Below are 26,354 nucleotides of genomic sequence, written 5' to 3'. Positions count from 1 at the left end.
TACAGGCCCAGTTCTTACAGATACAGAGTTAGGTTTATGCTCCCTGAATTGAGTAAGAAACCCCAAGTCTAGAAATGAAGTGGTTCCACATTGGTGATACCCTCAGAGCCTTGCAGAAGCACATGAAAATGTATGTAGCTCAAAGAATCATGAGTTCCTGATAAAAAAAAAAAATTAGAAAATGTGTATGTAAATAAGCCACTCTGTTTTAAGCATTGACAGAAAAATGAAAAGCGGAATTAAATTCCCAGAATCTTCAGATAATTGAATTACCAATTGTTTGATATATAAGTACAAAATAAGCTTGGAATAGAAAACAGACCAGGCAGAATGAAAATAAAACCAAGTAGAATTTTTAAAATTAGATGTGAAATACTTAAAATGATTCAACATAGTTAACATGGATAATTTGAAAGAAAGGGTGAGCTGGCGGGTACAAGAGAAGGCTTAAGAGGTGTCAAGTTGAAGTCCTAGAAAGAGGTATTACAACTGCAGATTTCTGGTTCTACATTTACAGGTTCTAGGTCTGGGGTGAGGTTTAGGTGGTTGTGGATCACACTTTTAGGTTTTAAAGTGTTGGCCCTGAAGGCATTTGGTTCAGGGCTGAACGTGATGTTGGTTCCTAGTTTTGCCTCTCACATTATTACTTAACTTCATTAAGCATCAGCTTTTTCATCTATAAAATTGAAAAAATAATGCCTACTTCATAGGATATATATGTAAAGCAAGTTATTCAGTACATGGCACACAGTTAGCACTTAAAAATGATAGTTGGTTTTATTTTTATGTAACCAAACACACTACTACAGATATTGAGTGGCAGCTTTGCTGGTTCATTTACAGATTGATGGAGCTACACAAAATCTTCACCAGTCTATTAATTCATTTTTAGTACAGTCTCTCTAATCAGTATTGCTTCCACTGTATATTTATATATATATATTCTTCTATATGGGGTTATTGAGATAAGAGATCAGATGCTGTGTCAACAGTTTTCTTTTAGATGCAACACATGATTTCTTATGAAAATCTCATAGGTAAGAAACCAGAAAGGAATTTATTAAATTCTTGTTAGGCTCCTTAGTTGTATTAGGTTCCTAGGGCTATGTTTTAATTTAGGATACTTATGATAGAGAACACCCCTTGGGTAGGAGAAATACAATATGGAAATAAAGATTTTATAACTCACTGGTCCTGGGAAGCACACAGCATGCCAGGAGGCCACACACCAAGGTCAGGGAGCATGTGGAGAAAGAGAGAGAAAGGAACTCATGGGCCATTGTCTTTACTGGGTCCAGGACATTTTCCAAACAGGAACAGGTTTCCCACAGGGAGTTTTAATAGGTGGATTTCAAGCAAGCAGGTATGAGTTCCAGAAGGTCACACTGTGACTAAGAAATCACCGTGGCATATCTGCACAGCCCATGCAAGATGTGAGCATCAGTGAAGTCAGATAAGTTTTATGTAGCTGGCCCATGGGGAGGCGATCACCAGGTGGCCGTTGTATGATGCAGATACCTAGATCAGCCACATAGAAGAACTGGGAGGAGGTGTAAAACTAGCAACTATGTTGAGGGTCACTGAGCCCTGCTTTTGGCATGGGAATGTCCAGCTTATATTCAAAATGGATGCAAAGGCAGCATAAAATTACAGGCATTCACTGCCAGCTGCCATAACAAGTTACCACAAACAAGATAGTTTAAAGCAACAGAAATTTATTCTTTCACAGTTCTGGATGCTAGAAGTCCAATATCATGCTCTTTGCAGGGCCATGCCCCCTTTGAAGCCTCTAGGCAAGAATCCTTCCTTGCCTGTTTCTAGCTTCTTATGGCTGCTGACAATTTATGGCAGTCTTTGACTTATAGTTGCATCATTCCAGTTTCTGTCTCTGTCTTCACATGAGTGCTGTCTTCTCTCTGTGTCTCTATATCCAAATCTCCTCCTTTCTCTTAGAAAGAGACCAGTCACTGTGTTTAGGGCATCCATAACCCAAAGTGACCTCATCTTAACCAATTATAATTGCAGTGACCCCATTTCCTGATAATATAATATTTTGAGGCTCTTGGTGGACATGAATTCTTAGGGAACACCATTCAGCCCACAACAAACATATTGTGGCATTGAGCTTATAAGCCAGTAGCCCTGAGAGTATAGGATGATGCCCCTTTCAGCCTGATGAAACACTCAGAAAGATATCACATGTATCCAGGTGTTCATTTTTATTTATTTAGGGAGTGGTAGAAAATCTTTCAAGTTGGAGAAGTTTGCCAGTGTTTTGAACAACTTATTTAGGATAGAGATCTTCCTATTATAGTTCTCCATTGAGTAGATGATAGATATGCTAGTAAATATTTACCAACTGCACTTGAGGAAAAACAAAACACCCTGATTTTGTAGCATTTGCCAATTTCTCTAGTGTGATGAGTACATACCATGGTCAGTTTGAAGCTACCAACCTGAAATCAACTGGCTTGCAAAACTTCTGAAAATTTAACAATCAACTCTAATGAGCTGGTCAAGCCAATTCCAACATAGCACTATAAAATTTCATAAAGAAAACATATGAGATCACATTTTAGGTATTAACCCAATGCATAATAGATCAAAAGAAGATTAAAAATTGCTTCATATAAGGTTCTTTACTCATGTGTTACATGAGTATTACCAGGGACTTTGCAGAATCTGACTAAACCCATTAAGTTGCTACAATAGAGACATCTATCACATAGTAGCTAAATAGAGCTGTGTTTTAATGGGCAAAACACTATACTTGAAAGCAAAAGCTAGATTTTACTGCAGACTGTGCAACTTACAGATGGTGTGATCTTCAAGTTGTTCAAGCTCTTCAAACTTTATTTTCCTTATTTATAAGATGAAAATAAAAATACCTACCTTGTAGGAATAGTGTAGGGATAAATTAAGTAATTGACAGAAAAACACCTAGCATAGTCTCTGACACATCTATAGTACTAAGTGTCCATTTGGGACAAGTTTATATTTTTAATTTAAAAATCATTTAAAAATGCCTGTAATATGACTGTTAATTACATGAGGGAAGGGATTTTTGCCTGTTTTGTTTACTGCTGTATATCTAACACCTGGCATAGTATCTACTATATAGTAGGTGACTACTAATTATTTGTATAATGAATGAATGGTAACCATGCAGAAATCCTCTAGAATCATCTTCCCAAAAGAAGCACCGGTACTATCATGATAACAGGCAAAGAAGGAACAGATAGCATGATATATAAATAGTAGGTTATTACTGGCAACAGCAGAAGTCTTCAGCCAGCCTTCAGGCTTCCCTTCAACTACTGCTCCATCTTGTTCTCCCCTTTGCACCAGCCTTCTTTTCCTTTTCCTCCCCATCTTCACCCGACTAGGAGTCAGGAGACCCATATCCTATTCCCAGCTCAGACCCTATAATTTAGATCTTCGGCATATCACCAAACTTTTCTGATTAAAGTGAGCTTTTCTGCCTCAGTTTCTCCATCCATTGGAATCCATTGCAAATGAGAGGAAAAACCAACTAAAACTACCAGAGCAAAAATGGAGATTTTAAAAAATGATAACTTCCAAGGGTTGAGCTAGCTAGCTTCACACGCCACTGTAGGCTTCCATTTCCAGCCCCAATTTCCCATTCCAGGCTGTGTTAGGGCACCAAGCCCTGCAACAGAGAGTTGGCTTTCCTAGAGCCTGAAAGAGAGATGTAAGAGGTCTCATGTTGGAGGCTTCTAGCCCTAATTTGTCCAAGTTGTTTCACAGCCTACCCCTGAAGATAACACTGGGGACAGGGAATATAGGATGAAGTGATCATGTTTACAGTCATTCCCAAGCTGCACACCTAGCATTCCCATGCTAATTGGCATTAACTGAACCACAAGCATGTGAGCTGAAATGGGGTTGTGGATCCCCAAGCAGAAGATCTGTATACTGGTAACATGTAAAGGGGGAGCAAAAATGGTAAACATTAATTAATTTTTCCCTCCCGGGATCAGCATAAGAGACTGCCTAATCTCTTTTATTACTTGAAATGGTGTGATCTTGTGTACTTCCTCTTTAGAGAATGTCTAGTCTGTGCCATTCCCAATGTGTAACTTTTACATTTTAAAGGGTAAGGACTAGAGCTGTGAGGTTGCTGGTACCTGTAATCCCAGTGACTCTGGAGGATGAGGATCACCTGAGGGCAAGAGTTAGAGACCAGCCTAGACAATGTCGTAAGACCCTGTCTCTAAAAGAATAAAAAACTTAGGCATGATGGCATGTGCCTACAATATCAGCTACAGGGGAGGCTGAGATGGGAGGATCACTTGATCCCAGGAGTTCTAGGCTGCAGTGTGGTGTGATCGCACCACTATACTCTAGCCTGGGTGATACAGTGAGACCCTGTCTCAATAATAATAATCATAAAGTAAGAACTAAGTTTTTATGTATTTAAAAGTATCACATACATTTAATAAAAATTCAAGTAATACAAAGGTATACAAAGTACAACATAGATTTTCCTTCTATCCAAGATCCCTCTCCTCCCCAGAGAGAAGCACTGTTATGTTTTTCAGATAGGTATCTAGAAATATTACATGTATATACAAGCTTAGTTATGTGTGTTCATGCCTGTAAGCATATACATATTTATACACTCAAATGTGTATAAAACACAAACTATAAGCACATGTATTTATACACACATCCTATTAATTTTTTGAATACTCTTTCTTGAGTTTTTAACTTAATGAATTTGGGGCATTCTTCAGCAGTTCACAAACCTCTAGGGAAGTGAGATAGTAAAGTGATTAATAGCAGACGCTAAAGCACCACCCTGGGTTCAAATCCAGCTCTGCCCCTTATTAGCCGTGTAACCCTGGGCTAGTTGGTTCACCTCTCTGTGCCTTTGTCAAATTGGGCTAACACAGCACCTACCTCGGACTGGTGTAGGGAAGGCTGAGTGAATTCGTGTATGTAGAGTAGTGCCTGGCACATAGCAAGTGCTCTGTCAGGTCTGAGTATCCACCTCATTCTGTGTAAGGACTGCACAGCATATTTCATTGCTCACATGTGGCTTCTCACTGCTGTGTTTGTGCATACTCTCTTCTCTAGCCCTTGAATCTATTTCCTCTCTTCTGTCAAAGACAAACTCAAAAGACCTGCCTTGATAATCCTGTTCGATCCAGATTTCTCCCTAGGCTGAGGTGTTTAGATTTTTAGAGAGTATTCTGTCATTGAGTTGCCTTTAATGTCTATGAAGGTTTCTTCTTATAAACGTTCAATATTTCTTATGAATTGTGGGGTCTTTATCCAAACTTTGTTTTAGCTCTTTGTCATATCATTTATTTCTTATGTACTTTTTGCAAGAAATATGAAATTTTTAATAAGACATATTTTTCAGCGTAACCGCTTTTCCCAAAAGTCTGCCTTCACTGGCCCGCATTCACCTGACTGCGTTGGGGGAACTCAGTATCCCTCCTTACTAACCCATGCTCTCCTTGCTGTCTCTGCTACTATACCTAATATGTTGTTTCAGTTATCCACTTACATGCCTGTCTCCCCATCTCTCTAGACTTTATGTCTTGAGGGCAGGGACCATGTCTAATTCTTCATTATATATTCTTCTGATGGTAGGTGTACAATAAAAATTTACTAAATTAAACCAAATTCCTTTTCATTCGTTGGGCATTCAATTGTTGCCTCAGTCAATCACAGAAATACTCAATTAGTATAGAAATAAAAAGAAAAATGCTATGTTATTCTCATGTGTCATTTATTGAGTTCTTACTATGTATCCATTATTAAGTGTTATCCTTATATAGCTTTGTAAGAAAGACGGTTTTATCCCAATTTTTAGCTTAGGAACTGAGGCTTCATGAGTAACTTGACCAAGAATGGCTTCTCTTTCTCCATTTCCTCCCTCTCGTGGTGTTTTATATACGTATAATATTATCATTCTATTAATATATATCTTTTTTTTTTTTTTTTAGTTTTGAGACAGAGTCTCACTCTGTCACCCAGGCTGGAGTACCATGGTGCAATCTTGGCTCACTGGATTCAAGCAATTCTCCTGCCTCAGCCTCTTGAGTAGCTGGGATTACAGGTGCTTGCCATCGTGCCTGGCTAATTTTTGTATTTTTATTATGGACGGGGTTTCAACATCTAGGCCAGGTTGGCCTTGAACTCCTGACCTCATGATCCACCTGCCTTGGCCTCCCAAAGTGCTGGGATTACAGGTGTGAGCCACCGCACCAGGCCTATATGTCTTTATATATAATATTTAATTTACATATGTGTAAGTTTTATGTGTGTGTAAAGCTTATATTTTACATTATATATATTCTATTAACATATATTTTTTCAATTTATATATATAAAACTTAACACTATTAAGTCTCTAGTGTTGAGTTTTATATATACGTAGTTGTTCTATTAAATATATGTATACGCATACATATATATATGGTGGGGAGGGGTGTTTCTCCAGCCTAGACTTTGTACTTTGAAATCTGGCCTCCAGGCTTAGCTGTTTGACATTACCACTTAGATGTCTGATAGACTTAACATATTCACATCTGAATTTCAAATCTTCCCCACCAATCTGCTCTGCCTCGTAGTTTCCCCTTCTCAAAATGTGGCTGCTCCATCCTTCCCGTTGTTCAGGTCCAAAGGCTTGGAGTTTTCCGTGACTCCTCTCTTCTTCTCAAACCCCACATGTAATCCATCGGGTAGTCTTATTGGCTATGCCCTCACATTTTTTTTTAAAGCTAATTAGTTTTCACCACCTCCAATGCTGCCACCATGGTACAAGCTACCATCCTCAGCATCTTTCTTCCAGTGGATTTTAACATCCATGAATGATTATTTTCTAAATCAATTATCCATAATTGATTATTATAAATTTGTGATTTTCTGTTTCTATCCTTCATGACACTTTTTAGGGTTTCTTAAAAGAGCTTTTCTTCATGGTTCTTAAAAAAATAGCATCAGTATGCACTCGTGGATTCTTTTGTTCAGTGCGCTATAAGCCATTCCTCTCATTATTCATTTTGATTCTCAATTTGTCCTAGTCTTGGCCAGTGGGAGTCTTTTATGCTAGCTCCTCTATCTTTTTGATATGTCCCCACCTTTTTTTTCTAACACTTCCTTATTTCTGAAATTGTAAGATATTCTAGGTTCACGCTATACCTTCACTACCCCAATACAGGCATCATCTATCTCTGTAAGTAGTCCTAGTTCCCTTTAGCAGGAGAAGTTTTTCCAGACTCTTTCATAAGGCAGAGCTACAAAATTGATTATTTTAAAAAATCTTGAGTTCATACTTTAATTCATACCTATAATTCCAATCCAACACTGCAGGCTTCTTCTTTCCCTCCCCTCATCCCATATTTGTATTTGTATTTGAGATATGAGATGTGTATCTCATGTCCCGTATTTCTCCAGTAACTGAAAACGTTCATATCAATGATAGCAGCATACTTACTCATTTTGCTCAGTCTGATAATACACACACACATTTGTAGAGAAATAGAACAGTTTTAAAACTGTTATCCCAATAGCTACAAACTTACTACAAATTTTGGTTCAAAATTTCTTCATAGTTCTTTTGACCAAATATAGTCAAACATATTTTGAATAGTCTATATATGCAACATATAGAAATATTTGAGGGCATTCAAATATATTTGGCAGACGGCATTCAGTCAGAGTAATGTATTCAAAAGTTACTTGGATTAGATTTTCCTTCTATGATTTATGTTTACATTGGACTGTAGAGTTAAATAATTTTCTTTCTTTTTATTTGTTTACAGTTTATTTTTTCCCATTTATTTATTGCATTTTAGGTTTTGGGGTACATGTGAAGAATATGCAAGATTGTTGCATAGGTACACATGTAGCAGTGTGATTTGCTGCCTTCCTCCCCATCACTTACATCTGGCATCTCTCCCCTTGCTATCTCTCCCCAGCTCCCCACCACCCACCGTCCCTCCCCTATTTCCCCCCAACTGACCCCAGTGTGTAGTGCTCCCCTCCCTGTGTCCATGTGTTCTCATTGTTCAACACCCGCCTATGAGTGAGAACATGCGGTGTTTGATCTTCTGCTCTTCTGGCAGTTTGCTGAGAATGATGGTTTCCAGGTTCATCCATGTCCCTACAAAGGACACAAACTCATCGTTTTTGGTGGCTGCATAATATTCCATGGTGTATATGTGCCACATTTTCCCTGTCCAGTCTATCATCGATGGGCATTTGGGCTGGTTCCAGGTCTTTGCTATTGTAAACAGTGCTGCAATGAACATTCGTGTGCACGTGTCCTTATAGTAGAACAATGTATAAACCTTTGGATATATACCCAGTAATGGGATTGCTGGGTCAAATGGAATTTCTATTTCTAGGTCCTTGAGGAATCGCCACACTGTCTTCCACAATGGTTGAACTAATTTACACTCCCACCAACAGTGTAAAAGTGTTCCTGTTTCTCCACATCCTCTCCAGCATCTGTTATCTCCAGATTTTTTAATGATCGCCATTCTAACTGGCGTGAGATGGTATCTCAATATTGTTTTGATTTGCATTTCTCCGATGAACAGTGATGATGAGCATTTTTTCATATGTTTGTTGGCCTCGTGTATGTCTTCTTTTGTAAAGTATCTGTTCATATCCTTTGCCCACTTTTGAATGGGCTTGTTTGTTTTTTTCTTGTAAATCTGTTTTAGTTCTTTGTAAATTCTGGATATCAGCCCTTTGTCAGATGGGTAAACTGCAAAAATTTTTTCCCATTCTGTTGGTTGCCGATTCACTCTAATGACTGTTTCTTTTGCTGTGCAGAAGCTGTGGAGTTTGATTAGGTCCCATTTGTCTATTTTGGCTTTTGTTGTCAATGCTTTTGGTGTTTTGGTCATGAAGTCCTTGCCTACACCTACGTCCTGAATGGTTTTGCCTAGATTTTCTTCTAGGGTTTTTATGGTGTCAGGTCTTAATGTTTAAGTCTTTAATCCATCTGGAGTTAATTTTAGTGTAAGGTGTCAGGAAGGGGTCCAGTTTCTGCTTTCTGCTCATGGCTAGCCAGTTTTCCCAGCACCATTTATTAAACAGGGAATCCTTTCCCCGTTGCTTGTTTTTGTCTGGTTTGTCAAAGATCAGATGGTTGTAGATATGCTGCGTTGCCTCCGAGACCTCTGTTCTGTTCCATTGGTCTATCTCTCTGTTTTGGTACCAGTACCATGCTGTTTTGATTACTGTAGCCTTGTAGTATAGTTTGAAGTCCGGTAGTGTGATGCCTCCCGCTTTGCTCTTTTTGCTTAGAATTGACTTGGCTATGCAGGCTCTCTTTTGGTTCCATATGAAGTTTAATGTGGTTTTTTCCAGTTCTGTGAAGAAGGTCATTGGTAGCTTGATGGGGATAGCATTGAATCTGTAAATTACTTTGGGCAGTATGGCCATTTTCACGATATTGATTCTTCCTAACCACGAACAAGTAATGTTTCTCCATCTGTTTGTGTCCTCTCTTATTTCGTTGAGCAGTGGCTTGTAGTTCTCCTTGAAGAGGTCCTTTACATTCCTTGTTAGTTGTATTCCTAGGTATTTTATTCTCTTTGTGGCAATTGTGAATGGAAGTTTGTTCTTGATTTGGCTCTCTTTAAGTCTGTTATTGCTGTATAGGAATGCATGTGATTTTTGCACATTGATTTTGTATCCTGAGACTTTGCTGAAGTTGCTTATCAGTTTCAGGAGATTTGGAGCTGAGACAATGGGGTCTTCTAGATATACAATCATGTCGTCTGCAAACAGAGACAATTTGACTTCCTCCTTTCCTATTTGAATACCCTTTATTTCTTTTTCTTGCCTGATTGCTCTGGCTAGAACTTCTAGTACTATATTGAATAGGAGTGGTGAGAGAGGGCATCCTTGTCTAGTGCCACATTTCAAGGGGAATGCTTCCAGTTTTTGCCCATTCAGTATGATATTGGCTGTTGGTTTGTCATAAATAGCTTTTATTATTTTGAGATTGTTCCGTCAATACCTAGCTTATTGAGGGTTTTTAGCATAAAGGGCTGTTGATTTTGTCAAAGGCCTTCTCTGCATCAATTGAGATAATCATGTGGTTTTTGTCTTTGGTTCTGTTTATGTGGTGAATTACGTTTATAGAATTGCGTATGTTGAACCAGCCTTGCATCCCCGGGATGAAGCCTACTTGATCATGGTGGATAAGCTTTTTGATGTGCTGTTGCAATCAGCTTGTCAGTATTTTATTGAAGATTTTTGCATCTCTGTTCATCATGGATATTGGCCTGAAGTTTTCTTTTCTTGTTGAGTCTCTGCCGGGTTTTGGAATCAGGATGATGTTGGTCTCATAGAATGATTTGGGAAGAATTCCCTCTTTTTGTATTGTTTGGAATAGTTTCAGAAGGAATGGTACCAGCTCCTCTTTGTATGTCTGGTAGAATTCGTCTGTGAACCCGTCTGGACCCGGGCTTTTTTTGGGTGGTAAGCTCTTAATTGCTGCCTCAACATTTTAGGGGTTTTCTCATCCCTGTTGATTTAATAATTTTTTTTGAATATCAATATTCATCAGTTTCACATCTTTCATTTACATGAGATTAACTAGACCCTTTATAAATTATTATAAAGTCAGGTTGTTCTACTGATTTTCAAAATAGGTATATAAAAACCAAAGGGATCAATCAGAGCCTTGATTTTAAAAGTATTTTCTGTATTATTTCAGAAACCTGAATCCATCTAAACCCAGAACATTTCATTTGTAGATTTCAGAGATTTCTCACCCTTCCTTACATTTATGTAGCATGTGTTTATCCAAGGCACACCACCTGCCAGGCACAGTGCTCAGCTGTGTTGACACACATGAATGTGATCATCTTTCTGTAGCCCCCAGGTTACATGGCACCACAGCCAAGATACAGACATGTGTGAGACAGTAATCAGGGTGCTACCCAGGACTTGCTGGAGGAATATCCCTTCAAAAAAATATTCTAAAGTGGGGTGTGTGTGCGTGTTTTGAGGTGGACTGGGAGAAAATATACTTTCCTTGAGATCACTTCCTGGCTAGATAGTCTCACCCCTCTCTATTTGTGATAGAATGCTAATGGAATTTGATAAGCTGTATTTGTCATACTAGAAACTAAGGAGCTGGGTGGCCATCTCAGGCACCGTAATAAGAACAAATCACACCAAACCTACATCATTGTCTTCTTTGACAGGGTTTCTAGAATGGTGAGATAGTGAGATTCTGAAAATCGCTGTTTTGGTAGTTCAGGGATTCACAGCATCTTCCATGCTGCTTATGTCAACCTGAGAGATATTTCTAGTGATAGGTTACAGGGATCTTTCCCCAGACACTTTAATATATTTTATTGGTGACCTGAATAGAGCCCTAGAAGGTTCTTATTAAATTTGCAGGTGACATGAAGTGATAGACAACAAACTATTTGAATTCAAATTAATTTTGAAAGCTGGGACAATGGACCCAATTCTTCAGCAATTATATTTAAAAGATATAAATGCATGCAGAAAACAAATTACAAGTATAGAGTGGAAGAGAGATGATTTAGCAGCAATGCATGCAGAGAGATCTAGGAGTTTTAGTTAATAACAGACTCAACATGAACCAGCAATGTGATGTGACTACCAAACAAGTAATTCCTCATTAGGCTGCATTAATGGAAATATGATATATAAGACCAAGGAAGTGGTGGTCTCATTCACATTCTGTGTTGAAAGGCTACACAAGGAATACCATGTAACACTGCTGGGCACGATGTTTATAGAGAAATAGAAACCAACTTGAGTGTCTTCAGAGCAGAATGATGAGTAGTTACTGAGCCTGAGAAATTTATAACCTGGAAGATTTGGTTGTCTTTAAGTATATGAATGGCTGTGATGGGGAAAAAAAGGATGAAATGTGTCCTCTTATCGTGGGATGAGTTAAGGAGCAGTGAATGGAAGCCCCAGGAGGTAGAGGTCTCAGTTGCTGCTGACAGTCAGGGCTGTCTGAGGGGTGGATGTTTCACCTCAGTACGAAGTGAGTTCATTGTCAATGGTTAGGTTCAAAAATGCAGGGGAAGACTACAGGGCAGGGAAGCTAACTTGTGTTAAGACCCTTTATAATCAGTAATTTTTTTTATTTGTATGCCCTTAGGAAGATGTTTACTTAACTTAAAAAATGATAACTCTGTAGCAAGGGATAATCAAGATTTGGTTATAGGACAATTATAATTTTCTGACAGATCCCCCAAAATAATAGAAACTAATATCTTACACACTACTTTATCCAAGCTGTGGTGTGTCTGACTTATTTCATGGACTTTGTGTTTTAGTCAGTTTATACAGGCTGAACAATATAGAGTTATGACATTAAATGGGTTTTTTTTTGCAGGTTTAAAGTGCTGACATTTTTCCAAATTACTGGCTGATCCTAGAACTTGTGAGAAATTTTGGTGTTTCCCCTCTTCCTACTTTTGTTTACATCATAGTATGCAGATGGTACAATATTTTGGTTAACCTCAGTCTGACACTTAGATTGTGTTCTCTTTTGCTCTGTTAACGTCTAGAACGTAAAATGACCAGTAAAGCAGCACCAAGAAATCAAAGAAAATTTCCCAGTTCTACTCACTCATAATTCTCCTAATTTAGTAGGGGTTTTCCGCAGGAAATCACAATAGAATAGTTGAAATGCTCTTTATCTTATGTACTTTTCTTCTGAAGAAAGGAACAGTTAATTGTCTTCTTCTCCACATGGCCCAAATTCTTGTACAGGGCAGCTCTATTTACTTTAGTACAAAGGAAATTTTACACAGAATGATAGTCTCTAAGTATTTTCAATCATTAAGAACCTAATTGCTTCTCTAACCAGTGGGTTTTAGTGAAGGTGATAAAACAGATTTTATAAGCAAGAAAAATAGATCATGAGGGTGATTTTATACCTTTAAGAAAAAAGGGCCGGGTGCAGTGGCTCACTCCTGTAATCCCAGCACTTTGGGAGGCTGAGGCGGGCAGGTCAGGAGATCAAGACCATCCTGGCCTACATGGTGAAACCCTGTCTCTACTGAAATACAAAAAAAAAAAAAAAAAATTAGCTGGGCATGGTGGTGCATGCCTGTAGTCCAAGCTATTTGGGAGGCTGAGGCAGGGGAATCACTTGAACCCAGGAGGTGGAGGTTGCCGTGAGCCGAGATCACGCCATTGCACTCCAGCCTGGTAACAGAGCAGGACTCTGTCTCAAACAAAAACAAAAAAAAACAAAAAAAAAAAAGAAAAGAAAAGAAAAAAGAAATCAGTGATATTCAGTCCCAAGTAAATTTGGGTATCACAGAGTCAGAGATATTCTTAATTATTTTAAATTAAACGAGTAAAACACAATGTGTTAAGACTTTAAAATCATTTTAAAAGAGTGTTTGAAATTTACATTAATAATTTCTATTTTCAATGAATAAATAAACGAGAAACCTAGAATTTTTATTTTGGACACACTTCAATCATATCTAATGTGTTCTACTTCCTCTCATTATTTTTATGTGATTTATAAGGATTTTCTTAAACCTTTTAGATTAAAATTTCTCAGTGCATCTTTTTTTGCTTGTCTGTTTTTCTCTCCCCACTTGTGTAATTGAAGCATTTCTGACATATCCTCAGAACAGACAGATTCTTTGTTATCAGGACTTAACTACCCAAGGCAGGGCCCTCCTTGGATTGCCTGAAAATAAACACTTTGGGTACTCAGTCTCAGTTTTAATGACAAAAGTTGAAATCTTTGCCTAACATGAAGGTTTTTCTTTGTCTCTAAATTTTGATTTTCCATGCTATCAGAGGTCCCATTGCAACAGGTAATTTGAGTGTTGATTGTATGTTTTCTCAGTTTGTAATTGTGGTGAAATGTATTTAAAATGTTCACAATTTTAAAGTTAAGTTTACCTATAAGGTTCTTTCCAACTCAGAAATTCTTTGATGGTAAACTTTTTTATTGTAGTTTGAAAATGTGATATTTGGGTTTTGTCCTCTGTGTCCTATGCATATGACTAGGAATCATAGAATTTTAGAGCTGGAAAATGAGCAAGACATTATCTAGTGATTCTACAAAGAATTAAGAGGCCCAAAGAGGTTAGGTGACTCAGGCAAAATCATAGCAGTACCTGGTGACTAGAACTGTGGCCACCTACTGCAGCAGTAAAAATTAACTCAAATGTTTTTGTCTGAAAATTTGCAGACTTCAGGCCAGGCCTCTAAATAAATGAATAAGAAGTTAAAGTATTTTTGAGAAAGGTAAGCTTAATATGCTACTTTCAGGAAAAGATGTGTCTGATACAAATGTATTTGGTATAATAGAGAACATTCTTCTATTATACCAAAATGAAAATTTTGAACATTCTCAAAATTTGAGAATTTTGAGACATTTATATTAAGCACAGTTTATTCAGACTCTATATAAACTGTGCTGTCATCCCTGTTGTTTTCTCCAAGCGGAATCATACTTAAATGACAACTTTGGGGGAGTTTAATGTTTCTTATTTTTGCACTCCTGGGATATTTTTCAGTGACTTTGAAGCATAAACTGACGCTGTGAAGTTAATGGAAGTGACAGCATGTCCCTAGGACGCTGGTGGGGAAAGCCCTCCTCATGCAGCTGCCTTGCAGAGTCTCGTCTGCCGGTGGTGAATATGAGATCACACAGGGCCTGCAGCCAGGGCAGTGTATGGCCTCTCAGTCTCGCTTCCGGTTTTACCTAGAACCAACCCTTGACAATTATCTATCTCCTTGGCCAAGCCCCCACACAATAGGAAAATATGTCTTGAGGTTGAATTCTATTAATACCTGAGAGGTGAATTTATAACAATTTAAGATGTTTTAGCATCTCTGCAGCCAGTGTCTCTGTAAATGAAAATTGTTTCTCGAAGTGGAAAATCGTAAGGGAGTACAAGGTCTTCAAAAGATAATCCTCTTAGACATAAGAATATTGCCAGGGTTAGGTGTTCCTAATCGTGATTTCAAGCAGAGCAGTTAGTAAAATTCCACAAGTTAATTGGCTTCATGCACTTAACTTTTGCTAAGACTTTGCAGAAACTCCTCAGGGATTCCTCATAGTTAGATTAAGGAGATGAACCCTGTCATAGGACAGTAACCATTCAACAGTAGGATAGCCTGTTAGGGCCAGCTGCCCTCAGCCTTTCCTAATTTTGCCTGGGAACACTACTTTTCTGATCCCTCCTTTTTCGGTGTAGCCTGGAGACAATGATTTATTTATTCACTAACCCTTTTAACAAATATTGATTAAGTAGTTACTGGTTCTGTTCTAGGGGTTGGAAAAACAGAATAGTGCCTTTGTCCTCAGGGAACAATCCATTTTATAGAGAGACTTAAGATATGCCTTTAAATACCTGAATCACCATTGCATAACCAGTACCTGTGGCTGCCATGTAGAAATTGTTGAACAAAATAATTTTTGAATGAAAGGATAAATGACCTAATTGCTCTAATATAAAGATAAATGTCTAAGAGTCAGCTAGTTGGGATGATTATGGAAGGATTCAAGGGAGGGATGTATGAAAGCATAGAGAAAACAGCACAGCAGAAAAATCAGCAGCAAAGGCTCAGAAGTAGAAATCTCTGAGATCTAATGGAGATCTGCTGGAATGAAGAGCACATGGAAGGCAAGGGTAGTAACAAGGCTTGGAGAGATAAGGCCAAATCATGCAAAAATTTAAACTGTTTTAGAAAATGGGTAAGCAATAGAAATTTTATATAGGAATGTTAAATCCTGTTTATTTTATACAGGAACGATAAAGCAGCATTGTGCTTTATGGTTACAAATCTGGTAGAAATCTGTTAACAGATATTGGAAGGGAAAGGCCCAGAGACATCATCTGGAAGAATCACAGCGATTCTTCATGAGCTAAACTAAGAGTTCAAGCTAAGATAGATAAACTAAGGAATGAGAATGGAGGAAAGGGACAAATACTGATGTTTTGGGGTGGTATTCAGCTGAAATTTCGCAACTAGTTAAATGTAAAAGACAACAGACAGAAATCCAAGATGATAAGAGGACTTTGCTGCAATTTTTTGGAAGGCAGCATTTCTATTTCCATTTCCAGGAGGCAGAGTAGCTTTGAGAAGAAAGGTGATTAATTAAGCCTTGGGCACATTGAGCTGTAAAGCTATTGGGGACAGGAAGATACCCTACAAACACCTGGAAATGTTGCACATGCTTAAAAATAAGGTGAGAAAATGAGATTTAAACTTAGCTATCATCTGAATGGAGTAGACGTTTAAGTCCAGGAGACTTGATAAGAATGTCAAGGGAGTGATCATGATAAGAAATGGACCAAGGATCGATCTCTCCTGAACCATCTCTTTAAGGAGGAAGAAGAGTGCCTAAGTGAAAGCAGTCAGTGAAATGGGGAGTTGGGGGAGAGTTTCGAGGAGGGAATGGTAACGTATTCCATTCCCGAAGAGGTCAAGTGGGGGTGAAGAATAAGAAATGGATAGTGGGTTTGGAAACAGAATCTGTCATGACCATTACACTCTTTTTCATTTGATGGATGGGAGATTACTTACATTTGCAAAGGGCCTCAGATTAAGTGGTGGTGGTTCAGCGTTAGTAATTAGAGATTTTCTTATGTACTTGGTAGGGAAAAATAGAATGGCATTCAAACAGGTATCAGTTCCTCTTAAGAACCTTTCTTACTGGATTATAGAGAAGATCAGATGAAAGAATCATCCAATATTTCTTGGCATCATGCCCGGCCCATAGGTTTCAATAAATGTTAACCTTTGCAGTTGTCATCATCATTATCCAGAAGGGGCTTTTTTTTTTAGAACAAGGAAGAAAAGCAGTGCACATCTGTAGACAAGGAAAAGGATCCTTTAGAGAGAGAAAGAGAAGGGTAATTCAAGGAGATCAGGTATAAACATTAAGAGTAAAAACAGAATGATTAGCCCTGGAAAAGGGAACAAACATGTTTCTCTGAATCAGGAGAGGATGTGTGAAGTAACAGGGATGTTTTGAGCCTCAGTAATAGTAAGGAGAAGAGAGAGTGAAGGAACTTGCACGCAATGACTTCTGCCTTCTCATTAAAGTCAGAATCTCAACTGCAGATATCTGCTTAAGGAAGAAAGAGAGAAATAAGAATTGCTCTCATTTACTTTGTGCTTTTGATATAGCAAAAACTGTATGTTTACCTCCTTTAATCCTCATGAAAGTTTAGACATTATGTATTTGTATTCACATTTTACTAAAGAGAAAACAAGTAAAAAAGTTAAGTAACTCTCCTAGAGTCCCCCAGATGGTCATGGGAGCCCAGATTCAGAGGCAAGTATGTCTTACTCCAAAGCCCATGCTCTGTATTGAAAGATACACCACTAGTTTGAGATCTTGGAGGTGTACCCCTGCACTACATCATGAAAAAGTCCTGTGGGATGGATGTTCCTATCCATCACCACAGTGAACATCAAAGAAGGGCCCTCTTATTTGAGTAGTAATACTACAGTGAAATTGAGGTGCACCAGAAATGCAAATCCTGGATCCCTAAGGGAAATAACAAAATGAGGCATAGAGGAAATATTTGAGTCAGGTACCAAGACTCATCAGTACAGGAGAGAGAATGCCTAATGGACAACAGCAGTTAGGGTAGGAAGGGAGAAGTACAATTTGGAATTTGAGGGAAGAATTGCTGCCTTAGTTTTCCAAGGTGATAATTCAACAGTTGCCTCCCCTTCACTTTCCCACAGCTGGCAGAATTCCTACCTCTTAGTGGTTGGATTCCTGTTACCAAATACTGTAGGGCCAATGCAGCTACCAGAGCCCCTAGCCAGAAACCCTGCCTCCAACTGAGAAAAGTGTTCTGCTCTGGTGTGTAATAATCATATTCTAATTTAAATAGCCTATTGAGATGCCACATTAGTATCTAGCCTTTTTTTTTTTTTTTTGCTTTTAAGTTCAGGGGTACATGTACAGGATGTGCAGGTTTGTTACATAGGTGGACATGTGTCATGGGGGTTTGTTGTACTGATTATTTCATTACTCAGGTATTAAGCCTAGTATTCATTAGTAGTTTTTCCTGATCCTCTGTCCTCCCACCCTCCACCCTTTGATAGGCCCCAGTGTGTGGTGTTCTTCTATGTGGCAATGTGTTCTCATCATTTAGCTCCCAATTATAAGTGAGAACATGCAGTATCTGTAATATGAGTTTTCTGTTCTCGTGTTAGTTTGCTAAGAATAATGACCTCCAGCTCCAACCATGTCCCTACAAAGGACGTGATCTTGTTCTTTTTTATTTCTGCATAGTATTCCGTTAGCCATTTTTTAAAAGACAAAATACCAAGGAAAGAATAGTTATCTCCACTCTTCACCTACCACCTAACACAACTCTTTATATTTTAGTAATTGCCTTCCATAAATAATCTTTTATCATAATTATTTAATTATTCGTTCATTGGTGTATTAATTATTGAATGCCCACGGTATGACAAGCATTATTTCAAGCACTGAGGATACAACAGAGAAAAAATCAATATCCTCACTGTTTTTATTTCTTTTTTTTTTTTAAAGAGACAGGGTCTCACCCTGTTTCCCAGGCTGGAGTACAGTGGTGCAATCATAGCCCAATGCAGCCCTTGAGCTTCTGGACTCAAAGGACCCTCCTGCCTCAGTCTCCCAAGTAGCTGGAACTACAGGTGCACACTACCATGTCCAGCTTCCCCACTCTAAGCCTCCATTCAAAGAGAGGCAATAATTAAAATACATGAAATGTTTAGTTATTAGATGGTCATTAATGTCTATAGAAAAATTAAGCAGAGAAAGGAGCAAGGGATTTGGGAATAAAAGTTTTAGTAGGGGTAGGGTGGTCAGTGAAGGCCACCTTGAGAGATAGCAATTATGTAAAGCCTGACAGCAGGTAAGAAATATACAGATATACAGATGTCCCTGGAAAGGGTGTTCTAGGCAGAAGATATAGAAAGTGTGAAAGCTTTAGAAGACTGCTCATCTGGCAAGTTCAAGAACAATGAGAAACTGATGTGGCTGCATAGGAGTAAGAAGAAAAAGGATAGAGAGGACATGAGATGGTCAAATCGCCTAGGGCCTTATAAGCCGTTTTAGCGATTTTGTCTTTTAATATGGAGAGACATTAAAGGTTTTTAACTTCTTAACAGAAAAATTTAATTATATACATACACAGAATAGTATAATGAGCCCCCTTGCACTAATCACTCAGCTTTAACAACTTTCACTTTTGGACGGTTTTGAGCGAAGGAGTGGGAAGACATGGCATGACATGACTTGAAGAGGATCACTCAGGAAAATAAGCCAGGGGGAGACAGGACAAGCAGAGGAAACATAGGAGCAAAAGCTTAGGAGACAGCTGATGGTGGCAGGAAACCAAGGGAGTAGCAGTGAAGATGGCGAGAGGGGATCAGATAAAGGATATTTTTTGAAGATCTGAATATTATATATATTATATTTTGAAGAAGAATTTGAGAACACGTGTAGTATAGTAAAGAGAGTAAGCAATATAGAAAAGAGGCCAGGTACAGTGGCTCATGCCCATAATCCCAACACTTTGGGAGGCTTAGGTGGGAAGATCCCTTGAGATCAGGAGTTCAAGGCCAGCCTGGGCAACATAGGAAGACTCTGTCTCTGTGAAAAAGAAAAACAAAATTTAACCAGGTGTGGTGGCATGCACCTGTAGTCCTAGCTACCTAGGAGGCTGAGGCAGGAAGATTGCTTGAGCCCGGGAGGTTAAGTCTTCAGTTAGCCATGATCACACCACTGTACTCCAGCCTAAATGACAGAGCAAGACCCTGTCCCCGCCTCCCAAAAAAAAGAAAAAGAAATATAGGAAAGAAATGGCACTAGAAAACCCATATTTTATACATTATTTCTGTTTAAAAATCCACCCAACTACCAAAAAAAAATGGCTTATACATGAACATTTGTAAGACAATGCATTCATAAGTTACAAACTGTCTACTCTTCCCATATTCTTTTGCAATGATGCATGATTAGGCCATATACTTATAAAGATTTATTTGTAATTTGCTAATGATGTAATGATACCTGTTGAGGTACAAATTCCCAGCAATTCTTGGAGTTAGCAATAGTGTATTACTTCCTTTTCGGAAAGAAGCATGATTCGTAAGCAGCTGTATCTGATGTGTTAAAACTAAAAATTAAAATATAGCAAAAAAGCAAACCCTAAGTCAAAGTATGAGGGAAAGATAAAAATTTCAGAGCAGAGTTACACATAGAGATTTTGTCTTCTCTGTGTAAATGACGAGAACTTCTTAGCTTATTTATTATGTCAAATGGCAGTTTGCTCTTCTAATCTCAGCCTGATATCATGAACCATATATGCTTTTGGTCATTCAAAAAGGGCGCTAAACAAGGTGAAAGAATGTCAGTGAATGAATGCAAATTCATGAGTACTGCTGGAAAACAACAACAACAACATGTCATTAACAGTGGGTCAAAGAGGATTTTTTTCATGCCATCCCCTACCTTACTGAGAATACCACATTTATATTCAGAGGACTTAGAGTGAATTCCTAGGTTCTCTTTGTCTTGGCTGTATGACTTTGGGTTATATCACTTTGCTACTCCATCTGTTTGAACTTCTGTTTTCTTGTCTGTCAAATAGGGGTGATACTGTCAATTCTGCCTCCCTCACAGGGACTTTCAGAGGCCCAGGGGGTCTTTACAAATAATAGGGAAGGAAAGAAACTGGCACTTTAATAGTACCTACCATGTGCCAGGCACTGCATAGTCCTCACGACAGCCCTCTGAAGTCATGTGATTGGCCCACTGTGTAGATGTGGAGCTTAAGACTCAGAGAGGTTGTCTAATTTGTGTAAGGCCACAGAGCTGGGAGGACTGGATCCCAGACTGGATCAACTTGAAATCTCTTGCATAACAGAGAAGGAAGAGACTAACTTTACTAAGCATCTTTTTATGCCAGAAACTGTGTTGGACATGGTTCTGTACTATCTTATTTGGTAAAGGTCATTCTGTCCTTCCTGGTTGTTCAACAAGTAATAAACAATAACATCTGTTTTTCATGCCTGAGAGAAGAAATATTAAAATAGTGTTCTTCTCTTTCTTTCTTTCCTTCTTTTTGTTACTTACAGCCTCACAGAAAAGAATGAATACATGGTTGCATGTTTGTGGCATGATTTTATAAAGGAGCTTTGCAAGGGGACAAGTACACTTCTGCTGCTTCTTATAGCCATTCCTGAGACCTCTCTCCTCACAACACATGCCAGCAAAGCCAAACAAACAAGGTGTTTAGGAATAACTGTCATCTACCAACACTGTCTAGGCAAAGTGGAGCTATAAAACACTGAGAAGACTGCACACACACACACAAGAAAAAATGACCATGTCACATGGTAGCACAGAGCAATGGGAAATGTGAATAGTTTGTGGAGGTGGGCAAACCGAAGCTCAGGGTTGCCCGATTGCTCCATTTATAGGAATAATGGCCACTTAACTTTTATCTGAGCCCCAGTTCCTCCAGCTGTGGAATGGGGTATCACCTCTGACCCCACAGGGCTGTTGTAGGGATTATCTGAGTTAGCATGTTCCATAAAACACAGTAAACTAGGAAGTGTAGCTGTATAGGCTCTGGGAATTTAACAAGCAAGAGAAGTATGACAGTAATCCTTTAGTTACTAAACCCTGTCTTCATACTGCAGTAGGTTGCATGTGATTTTCCTGCCTTGTCCCTTCCAATCACGTTTCAAAAAAGGAAGCAGTGGTGGAGCCTTGTGGGCTAAAGTGGTGAGGAGGGTGTCATGAAAGATTCAGGTTTAGGTCTTCCTCTTGAAGAATGGGTGCTTCTCGATGGGGAAGTGAAGGAACAACCTGGGAGTTGTCCACTTGAAGAAAATCCTGAGATGTGGTAATGGGTAGGTCCGAGGTCCTGAGTACGACCCAGCACAGAGCCTTTGCATGTGCTGTTTTTCCTGCCAGGAAGGCTCCCTAAACCCCTTGGCCTCACCTACCCCCTCCCTAGTTAAATTCCTGGCCTTCTTTTAGATCTCTACCCTCAGTACTCCCTCAGGAAGCTTTTTCTAACTTCCTAACCCACTCAAGTGCTGCTTATATATCTCCTTTGTAAGCTCTTCTCAGTTACACTTTTACATTTATTTGTGAGAGATTATTCAATTAGTGTCAGTCCCACTCTTTAATTCTCCATGGATTTATCATGCATCGCGTCATCCCCTAATTTACTGCAGTGCATAGAACTTAGGAGGGGCTTTGAATACTCACTGAATAGACAAATTTTGGTTATTAGAGAGATAATAGCCGAGGCGGGAAAGAAGGTTTATATTTGGGTCACTAATCACATTAAGTGCCAAGCACTGCATTAACTCGTTTAATCCTAAAAACAATCCTATGAAATGAAGTGTATTATTCCTTTTAACTTTAAAGACCGAGATGTTAACCATCTTTCCCTGTTGATACAGCTAAGTGGCAACAGCAGGTCTTGAGCCTGGCAGCCTGGCTTCAGACTTCCTAGACTTTACCACATTGTTCTTCTGCTTAATGTGGTAGAGGACAAAGCGAGGTGCACACGTGAAGTCAGGATAGATTTCCGTTTAGAAATTGTGCATTTTCCCCCTCCTCTTCTCCTCCTCATGATCATCATCATCATCATTTCATAAGAAAAGCTAAGCAGAAAAGGACTACTTCATGTGTCACCTCTTACATTCATGTTAACTCTGCATTCTGCCAAAGTGATTTGGCCAAATTTACCCAAAGAGCAAAGTGGACGTTTCAAATCCTGATTCCTAGAAAATTCTAGACTACGTATTGTCACCACCTTTGAAGCAGCAGCACATACTTTGCCCAAACATGACAGAATTGTTTTAAATAAAGACAAATAATTTGACTAAGATTGGTATTATCTGAGACCGCTAGTTTCTACATCATATTCAAAAAGCAGATCCAGCCTGTGGTCAGCAGTAGGTATTGTATCATAAAGCTCCTGGAAGAAAGTCTTAAATTTCATAAGAATGCCAAGTCCTGGGTATCTCCAAGAATGACAGCTGTTACTATAATAGCATAATTATTACTGGAAAATTAACAAAGTCCAATAAAGTGTGGCATGCAAAACAGATTTACCCTAGAAATAGAAGTGACCTAAATCAGTCGTTTATTCCAGCCACCTGCTTTAGATAGAACTTTACAAAAATAATCTCAGGACAGTCATATTGTTTAAAGATCTCTAGGTGGAAAAGTACCTTACAGTAATAAATTAATAAACAAGACAAGTTAATGCTTTTAAACCACTGTTATTTGCTGGGCATTGTTGTAAAGGTTTTACATGTGTTTATGTATTTAGGCCTCACATGAACCCTTTGAAATACTGTTATTACCCCCTTTTTACAGATGAGGAAACTGAGCAGTGCCCAGTCACACAACCAGTAAATGGGGAACTATCTTCAAGCCCAGCTAGTATGCCCCTAATGTCCATGTTCTTACAGTGTCCCTGGGTAGTTGTTTACTCAGTTTTGTTACTTTCGTCTCCTTGGCTTTAATTGAAAACTTTTTTTTTTTGGCTGAAGTCTCCCTCTGTCACCCAGGCTGGAGTTCAGTGGTCCAATCTTGGCTCACTGCAACCTCCGCCTCCCAGGCTCAAGTGATTCTCCTGCCTCAGCCTCTTGAGTAGCTGGGATTACAGGTTCCCACCACCATGCCTGGCTAATTTTTTGTATTTTTGTTGGAGACAGGGTTTCACCATGTTGGCCAGGCTGGTCTCAAACTCCTGACCTCAGTTGATCCACCCATCTAGACCTCCCAAAGTGCTGTGATTACAGGTGTGAGCCACCGTACCCGACCCAAAAGCTTAACTCTTAATGTTGAGTAAGAGCCTGCAATGTTCAGACTCATTGAAAAAACCTAAAAGACACAGTTGCTCTCTATAAAATTAATTTTCAAAGGAACCACTATTCAAAGAAGTAAAAGGGAGACTGAATAAAAAGAACTAAATTCTCCGTAGAACAAATGAACTTCTGAATTGATTGCAAACAGTTCTCCATCATCATGGCATCCTATGAAGCATGGTCTCCCCCATGTTGGAGTGCCAGTGTCTTCATGTGCCATATAACTTGCAAATAGTATCACTATTTTCTCTTCTCACATTTCAGTTTTCTTCTTTCAGTCAGTATTTTGGAAAGTCCACAAAACCCAGGGGGCTCCCTGCCCGTTGCCCTGTGGTCTGTGTGAAAACCAAATGATGCCATGCTAACTTGGACTCTTTCAAATGGATTCAACAGCACATGAGTCACTAGCAACATGTTCAGCTCCTTTGCCTCAGGGACTACCCAGTTCCTCATTCTTGCCACCCTTCAGTCATGAAGTAATAGTATGAAAAATACATGCGTACTTTTTGAGGATGCCTCACACCTCTTTCCTTCTGTGTCAGAGACTAATTCCCTCATAATGGTAACATCAAAGGAGCCAATTATTTGACGTGACTGGGCTTTAATTATGGATTCCTTCTGGTGTCCTGTTTAAGTGGAAAGCCTACCTGATTTCACCCAAATGAAAAATTGCCTCATGCCTTGCTGTCTTGCATTCCTGTGCTAGTGTCACTTAAAAGTGTAATTACATGGTTTATTTCATGTTCCTTTACTCTCTTCATTTATTATTGAAGATGTCCCTGTGGGATATGTCATAACAAAAACTGATTTCAGATGTCAACACCAAAAAACACAACTGGCATCAATAATCTCTAGGCAGCATCTAGGGACAGCAGTCAGCTTTGGAGCAAACCCAGAACTTCCCATTCCCTGTCCCTCATTTAAGGGCAAATACTTTCTCCTTGTTAAAAGGAAAGTACTGAGTTCATAATTAGCTCTATACCCAGAGTTTTTTAAAGTGTTATACCTATTTAAGAAATTATTTGTGCTTCGAGGTGGTCAAAATAAAATTTAATTAGAAACCTTCTTTGTAATTGGCTTGCTCTTGGGGCCCTGCTCTTTGAAAAGGAGGTTAGAAGGTTTAGAAGCAAACCTTTGTAGCAGTTCTAGCCAAGGTGCATGCATAGAGGGCTTGAGGTGGAGCTGCACAGGTGATTGTGAGTCTATCCTCTGTTGACGAGTGAAACTTCTCTCCCTTCAAACCCTCTGGGGAATAATGCCAACTCTGATCAGCTTTTCAACTCTTGGATGAAATACTAGATTGGGAAAAAGTCCCTACTAACAAAATCCTACCCAAACCCTGCTTCAATAAAATATGAATCCACTTGATGACGTTTATAGTAGAAGTAGGTTGGTTGAAAAGGATTCTGCCTCTTTCAAAGAAGTATTATTGGTAGCTTTAGGTTATTCTTCAAGTTTATATCATTGGGACTTCCATCAAAGAGTCATCTTTAAGTGTGATTCCCATCCTTCCTCCTTCCCTCCCTCCCTCCTTCCCTTCCTCCCTTCCTTTCTTCATTTTCTTCCTTTTTCTTCTTTCTTTGAAGCTGTGGGCTGTTTGTTCAGATAACACATTTCAAATTATTGCATAGTTGAGAGATTTGGGGCTTAGGTTATGTACTTCTCCAAAATTACTGTATGAGCTAAGGAGATAAGGTGACTAACTAATCTAGGTTTTGGCTCCAAAAGTCTTGTGTCCCAGAAAACCCCTCAGTCCTAGGCAAACCAGGATGGTAGTTCATCTTTTGAGGAAATTATAGTGCATTTCTAAGTATTTAGCTGAATTTATCACAGGACTCTGACTTGATAGGACTTAAGACGGTTAAAAAAAAGGTCTTTCCTGTTATGTTAGTATGATTTTAGTCTTGACACTTTCTCAAGGAAGGAATCTGGTCTACTGTAGGGGGCTAGATGACTAAGAAGAAAGGATATCTACTGTTTTTTGCTTAAAACGTCATTATCTCCTTTTTATTGGAGATAAAAATGCTATTTCCTTTTTATTGCTGCTGTCATTTTAAAGACATACCAATAGAAAAATAAATAGAAAACTCTAATTTTATTAAACAACAACAAAACAGGGTAAAATCTAAGGATTTGTACTTAAGGAGTGCACTTTTTGAATTGAAGAAACTTACTATGACCTGAGCGTATGTAACAATTATCAGAACTCAAAGAGGGTTACTGGAGGCCAAGTCTTCAGGCTTGAGTGTTTATAGCCAAATTTCAGAGCCAGGTCACTGGGCAAGACACTCTGTCTAACCACTGGGCACAGAGTTAGGATGCACTGTTTCTGCTTACCTCCCTTCTTCCCTTGATTTCTGCCAACGACCAGTTTCCTTATCAAATCATTTACTCAGTTTTTGTGACCAAGAATTGTGATGAGGGTGCAGAGGAAAGCACATCCTTGGTTAATAGGAAAGGAGGCTTCATAGCAA

At 38.9% G+C, this 26,354-nt stretch overlaps 1 protein-coding gene and 1 long non-coding RNA gene across 4 annotated transcripts in view; one reads left to right on the top strand and one right to left on the bottom strand.

The window, feature by feature from the left end:
- Positions 1–26,354, top strand: part of NFKB1 (nuclear factor kappa B subunit 1) — a 129,823-nt gene that overhangs the window by 43,459 nt on the left and 60,010 nt on the right. The gene's annotated exons all lie outside the window — the stretch shown is intronic.
- Positions 9,682–26,239, bottom strand: LOC116539000. The gene is made up of 3 exons (XR_004263881.1): positions 26,102–26,239; positions 26,055–26,060; positions 9,682–9,692 (listed from the first exon to the last, which is right to left on the bottom strand). It is a non-coding gene; the product is annotated as an uncharacterized LOC116539000 (long non-coding RNA).

Source organism: Sapajus apella, unplaced genomic scaffold (assembly GCF_009761245.1).
Source record: "Sapajus apella isolate SASKATOON/1434 unplaced genomic scaffold, GSC_monkey_1.0 scaffold124, whole genome shotgun sequence".
In the NCBI taxonomy this organism is placed as follows: Eukaryota; Metazoa; Chordata; class Mammalia; order Primates; family Cebidae; genus Sapajus; species Sapajus apella.
The sequence above is the reverse complement of the archived record's forward strand: the minus strand, read 5'-3'. Positions and strand labels throughout refer to the sequence as shown.